This window comes from Rhamphochromis longiceps, linkage group LG10 (genome assembly GCF_057381845.1).
Source record: "Rhamphochromis longiceps isolate RC_006_pf linkage group LG10, R_longiceps_female_GT1.1, whole genome shotgun sequence".
Lineage (NCBI taxonomy): Eukaryota > Metazoa > Chordata > Actinopteri > Cichliformes > Cichlidae > Rhamphochromis > Rhamphochromis longiceps.
In genome coordinates this window covers 4,777,578-4,787,933 of record NC_140566.1, presented here as the reverse complement: position 1 = coordinate 4,787,933, position 10,356 = coordinate 4,777,578, and the positions used below count along the sequence as shown (strand labels likewise).

The 10,356-nt window shown below is 40.3% G+C and overlaps 1 protein-coding gene across 1 annotated transcript in view; it reads left to right on the top strand.

Moving 5' to 3' along the window:
• Positions 1-8,484: 8,484 nt before the first annotated feature.
• The window catches only part of arhgap32b (Rho GTPase activating protein 32b), a 128,384-nt gene continuing 126,512 nt past the window's right edge, over positions 8,485-10,356 (top strand). The window contains exon 1 of the mRNA XM_085419941.1: positions 8,485-8,997. The gene's annotated coding sequence lies outside the window, so the exon portion shown is untranslated. The remainder of the gene's footprint in view (positions 8,998-10,356) is intronic.

Sequence of the window (10,356 nt, the reverse complement as noted above, 5' to 3'; positions counted from 1 at the left end):
CAGAGACAGCGCACGGACGTCAGTCTGAACTCTTAATGTGAAAATCACTCGTTTGCATTGAGACAAAATGCACTGCAGTGTTTGTCACAGCTGGAGTAGTGTGCTGAGCGTGTGTGTGTGTGTGTGTGTGTGTGTGTGTGTGTGTGTGTGTGTGTGTGTGTGAGGGTGGGGATGGATAAACCAGAGTCGGACTGTATTTGTTAGCAATTTTCAGCGTTTTCATTTGAACAAACAACCTTGGCGTACCAGCTGGTTCGAGTTTACCACGCTAAGACTGATGGTGTCAGCTAACTTCTCTGTCTCTCAAAACTGCACAAAATTGGCTTGTAAGTACTTAATTGATGCCTTGGCATTTATTGTACACCTCAGTGGGGTGAACTTCACCCATTAGATGCACTTAAATGTCATTTGCAGGTGTGTGTGAATGTAGAATACATGGCACAGAGCCATCTGGAGGTGTATTTCTGACACCGCCTTTCCTTTAAACTACTTACTTTGTGGGAAGATTCATACAGCAGCCATTCGACAAGTTAATGATGACTGGCTAAACAATACATGTGACGGCACGTGTGTGTGTGCTCACAAGAATGTGAAATTTGAACATGAACTCATGTAATGTTTTTCTGCCATGCCCTCTGCTGGAAAGAAACGCTTTTATTTCCATTTTGCATCTTAATTTTACATAAGTCAAGGAAACCAAACAGCAGTCTGAAAAAAACTATAATGGAAGAGACTTATTTTCATACATTCCAGAAACAGGCGTGACTACAGAGTATTCATTTGAACCCAAATCAGTTTGTTTCAGCCAGCACTGAAAACGTTTGATGCTTCAGTAGGTTACAGTATAGTGTCCCTTCCATCTTTTGTTACAGCTGCCAGTCACTGATAGTTTGAAACATCTCTGCCATTTGCACTGTGTGCTTTTCTTTTCTGCTCTCAGCACTGTTTATGAACTTGAGTCAAGAGGAGAAAGTTGGCATCACTTCAGATCTAATAAAGATAGTATTACACCTGCGCTTATTTACAAAGATGCCTGTTAACACAGTATAGACTCCTGAGGATGCTTCTTTGTGCCTATAAGGGTTTGGTGCCAAAATGTCTGCAATACTAGAGAACAGTTGCCACGGTGAGTTGCTGCGCCCTGCGCTCCCACGTTTATCTACCAGTAAATAAATGGGTTTAGTACAAAGGCAGGTTTAGATGATGTGGTGAATGTATACTGAAGGCCTCTCTTTTATATTAAGCACTTAATGACATTTTGAAAATTAACAATCCCAGAACATTTTCTAAATAGAATGAGTTCTTTTGCTTTTACTTTTTAACTGCAGGTCAGGCAGAGTTTATTGGAGTTCTTGTGCCATTATTTGCTTTGCTTTTCTAAACTATGAGAGGACACTAATGAGTACAAAATGAGAAGCACTCGAAGCAAGCCCCTGGATCTTCTTGTCCTTCTGTCTTCTGCTTAACATGTATGTTTCATACTCTCATAGGCAGTAGGGTCGGGTTTTCGCCATGCTGCTGTTTTGCTCTGGTGATTTGATTGCTGTCACCAGATGGCTTTTTAGATACTGTTGAAATATTAAGACTCGCAGCCTGAATTGTGTTGCTTTAAGCCAGCAAGACATGTTCTAATTCACATGTATAGAAGTTGAGCAAGGGGGAAAAAAAACAGTTAATAAAGCTCTGATAAATACGACTGTAGGGACGGTGGTTTGTCACCTTCAAAGTGCAGGAGAGAGTTGAGAGGTGGGGAGATTTCAAAGACATTTAAATTGACAGAAACATGCTGGCAAGTTTCTAATGTTTTCAAAAACACACATTTTGTGCTGAAGGAAATGAATAAATAAAAATATCGGAATTGTTCTTAGCTTAAATGAGCACCTCCATGTATCAAGACAAGCAGGAGACCAGCACCTCCTGGTCTCCTGATAGATAAAAGAAAGCAAGCTTTCCCTTCTCTGGCCTCACTCTTCACCCTGATCAGTCTCAAAGAGCTCCTGCAGTATTTCTCGGCCTCACAGGGCACGCAGTTCATGCTCTGCTCTTTTCATGAATGGCCTGTGATTCTACTTTTTATCAGTACTGGTGAACTCTGACAACAGCGAGAATGTAAAACCAGAATAAACGATGAAATGTACAATATAAATGCACAATGTAAATGCAGCCCCCACCTTCTGTTTATATTCCTGTCATATTTTATCTTGTTTATAAATGTTGATTTTAATCATTTTATATTCCAATTATTCTTTGAAATCAAAGGGATTAAATAACTGAGAAACACGCCTAATGTTTTCGATGCACTTTTTTCTTACGTGAGTAGATTATCTCCGCTCTGAGTGAGACACGTCCTGGTGAACACATCTCTTAGTTACTGTGACTCAGTTTTGTTTTTAAACGGTTCTCTTCCTGGGAGTTTAAAAATGATCAACATTGGGCTCTGTGATATTCTGTATTTCAGTGTTGTCACAAGGGGGCAGGATTGAATCAGGTTTGGTTCTGATTTTATGGTACGCACAGGTGGTGATGATGATGATATCAGGAATAGTTGTGCCATGCTTGGTGGGAAATACGAACGACAAGTTAAAGATTCTGTTCTTAATAAACAACACGGGCTTCATGCTGGTTTTGTTTGCAGGTTCACAGATTCTAAACAGGGGCATGAAAGGGGGTTCAACTCCATCTTATATTAAAAAGATCTTATATTCAGCTTGGTGAACAGTATCATTAAAATTACAATTTCTTATCCTCGAGTACTAAAATACAGCAAGTGTTATACTTATCTTCAAAGACATTACCTCTGTAATGTCTTTGAAGATTTGACTGTAGAAGAAAGATTGGAATGCAGTTTTTGCTTTAAAAATAAAGCAGAAACTTTCATGTCTTGAGATTTTCTGCAGTCTTCAGAAAACTCAAAACTTTCAAATGAGTCATTCATTCAAAGTGAAAGTTTAACAGCAGCTGAAGAGCTTCCGAGGAGAATGATCTGTTGGCATGGTATTATATGATGAATGCACCTTCTTCATGTGCAGAAGAACTGAGTCCTATGTAAAAGAAAACCTTGCTGCTAAAAAAATAAATTTTACTAAATGAATGCAGAGCAATGGTCCTGTGACCTGACGGTTCCTGGGTCACAGAAAACTTCATGCAGGATTATTACACTTTTTGAATAATGGAATATTCAATAAGTGTGAACATTATGAGAATTTGAAGCCATGTTCACGAGACAGATGACTGCCAGTTCTGGATATAAGTAGCCTGAGGCTGTGGCTCAGGAGGTAGAGCAGGTTGCTGGTTCAATCCCTGGCTCCCCCTAGTCTGCATGCCAAATGTCCTTGGGCAAGATTCTAACCCCAAGTTGCTCTTAGATGCATCCATCAGAGTATGAATGTGTGTGGATGTTAGTTAGAAAGCACTTAAAGTATAGAAGAAAGTACTGGTGAGAAAATAGTGTCAAAGTTTTTCTCTGGAAAAGGAATATCAGCCGGAAAAACAGTCCAGATCTCACTCTGACTGAAAACTAATTCTGGAAATGAAAAACAAAGCTCTATGACAAGGTTCCTTTTGGCAAAGCTGGAACCAGCTTGATGAAGAATACAATCATTCAATAGTGAATCCATGGCTCACATAACTCAGGCCATTATAAAAACTTGAGGAGGTTACTTTTTTTTGTTTCACAAAACCAGAATCTTCAGCTATAAAATAAAACAGTTTTGCATCATATCTGTGATTCGCTACAAAGTGAACGTCCTCCAAGAATCAACATTCCAAACTTGTGTCTATAAACAGCTTTTTGCCAGATAGTTGTAAAAATTGGTGATGTAAAAACTATAACTATAATGATAATAATAATAATAAAATTATTACTAATAATACAGATAGTTCTGTAGTTTCAGTCACAGTTCTTTTTCAACGTAGTGATTTAAATCATACTATAAACTTTTTTTACATTTCAAATACTCAGCTACATCATTTATACACAGATTCAGATACCTTTACATTGGTAATGGCATTTTTATTTATATAACACATTTTATTATATATAAAGGGCCACTGAGTGTGGGTAGTTTTGGCCTTGAATTCTGAAGCTGTGCAAGTCATTCTTCAGTTTCGCTCTCAGATGTACGGTACACATGTCATGTGCTGAAATGAAAGGTATGACTTCTGTCATTATAACATATGAGTGGCTTAATTTATACGTGTGCATAACCTTCACATGTGTATTGTAACGGTGTCACTGTGCTCCTCGGGAGAGTGGATAGGTTTGCTGTGCACCTAATGGCTGAGTCATTAAAAGCCACAAAATGTGTGAGTCATCTGTGTAATGTATGCAAAGTCAGTACATCTTGTGCTACAGAGACTGGAGTCACGAATGTGGATGCGCTGGAGTCCTTGTCCAGACTGCTGTTTGACTGGTGGCTTCAGGTCATTTGCTTCACTGCTGGACGTTTCTTCGGGCTGACAGAACTGACAGGAAGGTGTTTGGCTTTTATCCTCAGGCTGAGACAGTCTGTCATCGAAGCCTGCCAGGTGAAAAGCGAACTAAAACTGGCCTGGGATCATCTGTCGAGAGCAAGCAGGTGAGACTGGGTGTCCAGGTTTAGGTTCCTTCTTCCTTACTTTGATCCTCTTTTAGTAGCTCTCTGCAGTGACAAGGTTTTTATAATCACCCTCCATCTTTCCATAGGAAATAGGCCTGATTTGTCAGCCTGTCTAACTGTTCTTCACAAGTACAGCTGAAGTTTATTCTTTAAACTATATATCCCATCCCTGTAAATTCAATTCAATTCCGTTTTATTTATACAGCATCAAATCACAACAACAGTTACTTCAAGATGCTTTATATTGTAAGGTAGACCCTACAATAATACATACAGAGAAAAACCCAACAATCATATGACCCCCGATTAGCAAGGACTTTGGCGACAGTGGGAAGGAAAAACTCCCTTTTAACAGGAAGAAACATCCGGCAGAACCATGCTCAGGGAGGGGCGGGGCCATCTGCGACTGCTTGGGGTGGGAGAAGAAAGACAGGATAAAAGACATGCTGTGGAAGAGAGACAGAGATTAATAAAAAGTATGTAAATCTTTCCTATTAGACCCACACATCTGTCGAACCACTGACACCAAATATGACTAATTTGCTTTATGTCAGTGGACGTTCCAAGACAGGCATTTTGATGTGTGAGTGACTGGATGCTTTGGTGAAACACTGGTCAAAAGCAACTTTTGGTGTAGCCTGTTCTGCTCGAGTTTCTCTGCTGGGAAGCAAAGTACTCTCAGAAGATCACACTTCCTTTTCACAATATCTATACTCTGTGTGTGTGTGTGTGTGTGTGTGTGTGTGTGTGTGACTGAAATGGCCCATATCCATCTTACTTTGTACATCTATTACACAAGACCTTTCTCTTTCTTTGAGCTCTCTTGAAATAAACTGTTCAATCTGATCATCTGGACTTCCTGCTTTTGCATCATGGCTGGAAAAAAACCACACACTGAGCAACTGTGGAAGAAATACTGAGCAAAGTTAAAAGCTGCCCACCCATGTGAGTACTCAGTCAAAGTGCTGAATAACCGTTCAAAAAGTGTGATCATTGCATTTCCATTTATTTGCAGTATCAGGCACCTCGCTGTATTCTCTTTATTTTTTTATTCACCAGTCTGGGCCTTTTCTGCAGGTGGCTATGGTAGCAAAGTCTTTATTTGTGTAGAGTAAAATCAGGGCGGTAGCATGAATATTATGAATATAATGCAGTGAGCTTTTCTGGCGTTGTGTTGTTTTCACACTTCACATTCCTCACAGTCACAGTCCTCTTTGAGAACGAGCTGCTTTTGTGTTTTTAGGTTGGGATAACCTAAGAAAATATGTATGCATCACTTGCTCACATAAACGATCAGTTATTTTAATTGTAATTTATAAATCCTTGGACTTGAATAGAATATGTGTTTCAGGAAGATTCACGAAGGACTCCAAATGTAACACTTTGTGCATTTTACAAAGCGTGCCACTTTTTTCTTTCTAATGCATTCAATTTTATTTCTATAGTGCCGAATCATAACAACAGTCGCCTAAAAGTGCTTCACAGAAAAACCCCACCAATCAGACGACGACCCCCCCCCCCCCCAGCAAGTACTCAGTAACAGCTGGAAGGAAAACCTCCCCTTCAACAGGAAGAAACCTCCAGCAGGACCTCTGGAAGAAAGGCTCATATTAATAATTTTCAGGACTATTGATCATCCTCTGAAAGTGTTAACTAAGAGCTTCGTAACCGGAGGCAGTGTTTCATCAGCTGAAACGTTTTCAGATGTATGCAGCTCATCTTTAAAACGTAGAATTTTCTCCACCCATATTTCCTCGAGAGGTTTTGTCTTTTCCCCTGCCACCACTGTAATTAAGAACACGTTCTCGAGGATTTGCCTGGTTAAATGGCAGTTACATTGACTCAGTGCATGCAGTCCACCTTGTGGTACAAATTTGCATGTTATGAAATACTTTTATATTCTCTCTCCTATGCGTTTGTGTGTGCCGGAGAAAATTAAATATATCACAGAAGATTCAATAGTAATGTGAAATATAGTTCTCTGTCATGATTTTGGAGTAACAGAAGACAAGAGTAGGGGAGACCGGGGATAGTTGTAACGTGGGTCAGTTGTAACACTTCCAATTTCTCCAATCAGGGCTAAGTTTCAAATGATGTGATTAATCCTGTGCATGCCCAACTCAGTTGTGCTATCACATGTGAAAAATCAACACATTTTGTCAAACACAAACAATTTAACACGAAAAAAAGTAATTTGTATGCCAAAAAGTAAGTTTTTCTACTTTATTTCAATTTCTAATAGCATTATCTGCTTTGCAGTTAAACTCATCAAACTTAAATTATGTTATTTGTATGTCTATGGGGATATATTCTGTGTAAGTCTTTAGTGCTAATGTTTTAGCCGTTGGCTGTAATGTTAGCTAGTTCATGGCTATAGGAGTCTGGGTCAGTTGTAACAGCAACAGTCTGGGTTAGTTGTAACAATAATGCAGATGTTTCAACTTACCACACTATTACTTTAACTTATATTAAACAAGTTGGGGCAACGACATCCGCAGAGAGAGGTTCACTGGTCGCATTTGTATATGTGGTTAATGCCATTGGCAACACAATTCCTCCACTGTTTGTGTTCCCACACATACACTGTGTCAGAGATGGACCAGTAGGAAGTATTGGTAGTGGAAATAAATCAGGATGGGTGCAAGAAACAGATTTCCTCATCTTTCTGAAGCACTTTGCAAACCACACCAAGGTAAGCCATGATAAAAAGTAATGGAATTGCGATGCTGGTGAACAACTACATTTTTTCAGCTTCATTGTTATGTTCAAAATTGGTGCAAGAGTTGTAGGTTATAATGCCCACTGGACCAATGAGGCCAAACGCAAGGAAGACCAACCAAAATTAATGAAATATTCAGTTGCAGAAAATTCCATAATTTGTCTTTTTTGGGGGGTTGGAATATGTTCAAAAGTTAGATTTCTGCATTCTGTCACACACACACAAAACTACATAAATGGCTCTAAGTGCATTCATGTGTTGAATAAACAAAGATTACATGTTAATGTTTTGTTAGTACCCTTATTTCATTGTGTTACATTTTACCCCAGGATATGTTACAACTAACCCAGACTATGGGGTTAATTGTAACATTTCACTCTTTGTGTTTGAGACCATACCATGCAATGAGTAATTGTGCTGCAGAGAAAATAGCTGCACTATTTAATAGCAGAGACATGTAAATACTTTGCATTACATTTTGAATCCACTACCTTAAAAGAGCTCCAATTTACAGACAGAAATGTCAAAAATGTTACAACTATCCCCGGTCTCCCCTACTGAGGCATTGTTGTATTTGAGAACAACTTTTTTTTTACTGGCAAATATAAAAGACAGACATGTAGATGCTGAATCGGCTTCCTGTAGCTAATAAAAGTCTCCTCTTATGGGCATGTTTCCACATCTATGTGGCCGTCCTCTGTTACTTGGGTATGACTCCTTTTTTAGAGCCTTCTAGGTGCCATAATATGGAATCAGACTGGCACATGGGAACCAAAGGATGTTGACCATTACAGTTGGGAACAATACTATTTATGTGACATGACCCCTATCTGACTTGTTAGGATGCTTATTCGAGCACAAAGATAATATTCATCTCACTGACAGGCTTTTGTTCAGTTAATTCAGACACAGACACGGAGCATTCTGGATATATTGAATAGACGTATTGGTGTCTGCCTGGTTATGTGGCATTTTAAAAGTCTGAACGAGGTTTATATTGGAATATCGATTTTTTAATATGGTGCTGCAGGTTTATTCAACCACCGAAACACTTATCAGCTAAGCTATAGTGTCATCCTTACACCATCACGGAGTATGACGGCGAATCCTGTGTCCTATTTTCTCATGCTTTGGGGTTGGACATTTCCGACAGCCGGTGAAGGCAGCACAGAGAAAGCGCCGCTCCTCCGCTCCAGCCAGTATCGCTCCACTCCGAGGTGTGCACGCGGAGGAGAGGGTTTCTTTTTGTACAAGTTTTCTTCTGGAAATACCGTCCTGTGACTGGAGGGAATGGGGAATTGACCATACTCGGGCTTCCAGCGGGAATGAAAACTGTGAGGAAGATAGCGGTGATCGTTTTTTCCCTCCAGAGGAGAAACAGTAAGTGACAGACTGAAAGGGCTCGTGCGCCTTGCTGTCCCGGGGGAGTCTTTTTTTGTTTAGTGTTAACCCAACTAACTGTGATCACGACCACTGGCGCGCTCTCCTCGAGGCCGGGGACTCGCTCAATGATATCCTCCAAATACTTAGTGTCTGACGTGTATGAGTGTGTCCGGTTAAGCTGCGATGAGGAGGGAATTTAACAGCGGTGAAGCTCCAGACGTAGACGGCGAGAGCTAAGCTCCCCTCGCCAGCCAGTCAGCGGTGGTCAGGGACCGCAGACCACAACCACAAAACCAGGTACTTTTAGTACATTCATGCTACATGCTCGCACTACGTGCTTTGCTCGCCTTTTTACCCCTCTAGATAACGTTATTTAGAGCCGCAGTGCTGATGAGACGGTGGCGATGGTGGTGTCTGAAGGGGGGATTCGGGCACAGCGCGAATAATGTCTCGCCAGCTAAGCGAGGCTTGCGTGGAGTTGCTAAGTCCCCCTAGTTGTGCAAATTATATTGAAAATCTAGTTGGAAAAAGGGGCAGATTAACAGCGCTTTGCTTTAATTGTGTGCTCCACGCTCAGGATGTTAAGAACAAGAGAATTTCGGGTGTATTTGTGATATTTTGTTCTGTTCGGCTCTACAATTTCCGAACTTAAAAAGAGTTAATCACTTTCACCGGTATGAGAGTTGGATTAAACACAGACTGTGTGGCGTTTTCTGAACCAGGTGATGCCACATTCACCTGGACCTGTGTCTGTTTGTGTATGCTAACATTAAACTGCTCTTTTTTTTGTATAGAGATATATCTGATATTTCACGTTTACTACCGTACAGTACTGCAGTTCATTGCAATCTCTTTTTGGATGTTTATTATATATCAGTAAGAAGGAGTTGGCCCTGTTTCTTTGCATTTGGTATTCTCTTTTAAAATGATCTCGTTTCAAATGTTGAATCTTAAATTAGATGTCATCCATATGGGAGTGTCTGAAAGCTTCCTATTCCCTCACATGTTATTTGATTCACAGTTCCCATGGTCTTCTGATGCTTCATGCCTTGTATTAGATTACAGTTTAATCAGACATGTATTGAAGCCTTCGCTCCCTTTTTTTTTTTTTTAAATCAGGCAAACCAACTTAAAACACAGAGGAATGTACACATAACATCATCTCATTCATCACAGCTGTACATCGCTGCCACATTCAGGAACTAAATGCCTTGCTGAAGGGCACTTGGAGTTAAGTTTCTGGGGAAGATTTTGTTTTGTAATTGTCTCCCTTGTGCAACATTTCTCAGTTTGCATGGATGATTAGTGGGAGCAGCATGCCTGTGAAACCTATCACGTTTGAGCCTGCACCGTGATTGGGCTGAAACAGTTTACAAGCTATGGTTTGTTAAGTATTTTGCTGTCAGGGTCACGGTTCAGTGCAGCGAAAACATGACTGCAGCAGTTCCATTTCCCCCCCCCTCGGTGTGTATTTATGAGAACAAACACTGAGTTCTTAAATACATTTCGGTGACGACTGGCATTTCCAGCATGTCGGTGCTTGATGTCTTTTCTGGTCTAACCCTTTGCTCTAGTTCAGTATCTTTTATATCAAGAAATAACCCCACTTGTCTCACGGTGGCTCCTTACATTTTTGCAACTTTACCCTCAGCTGCA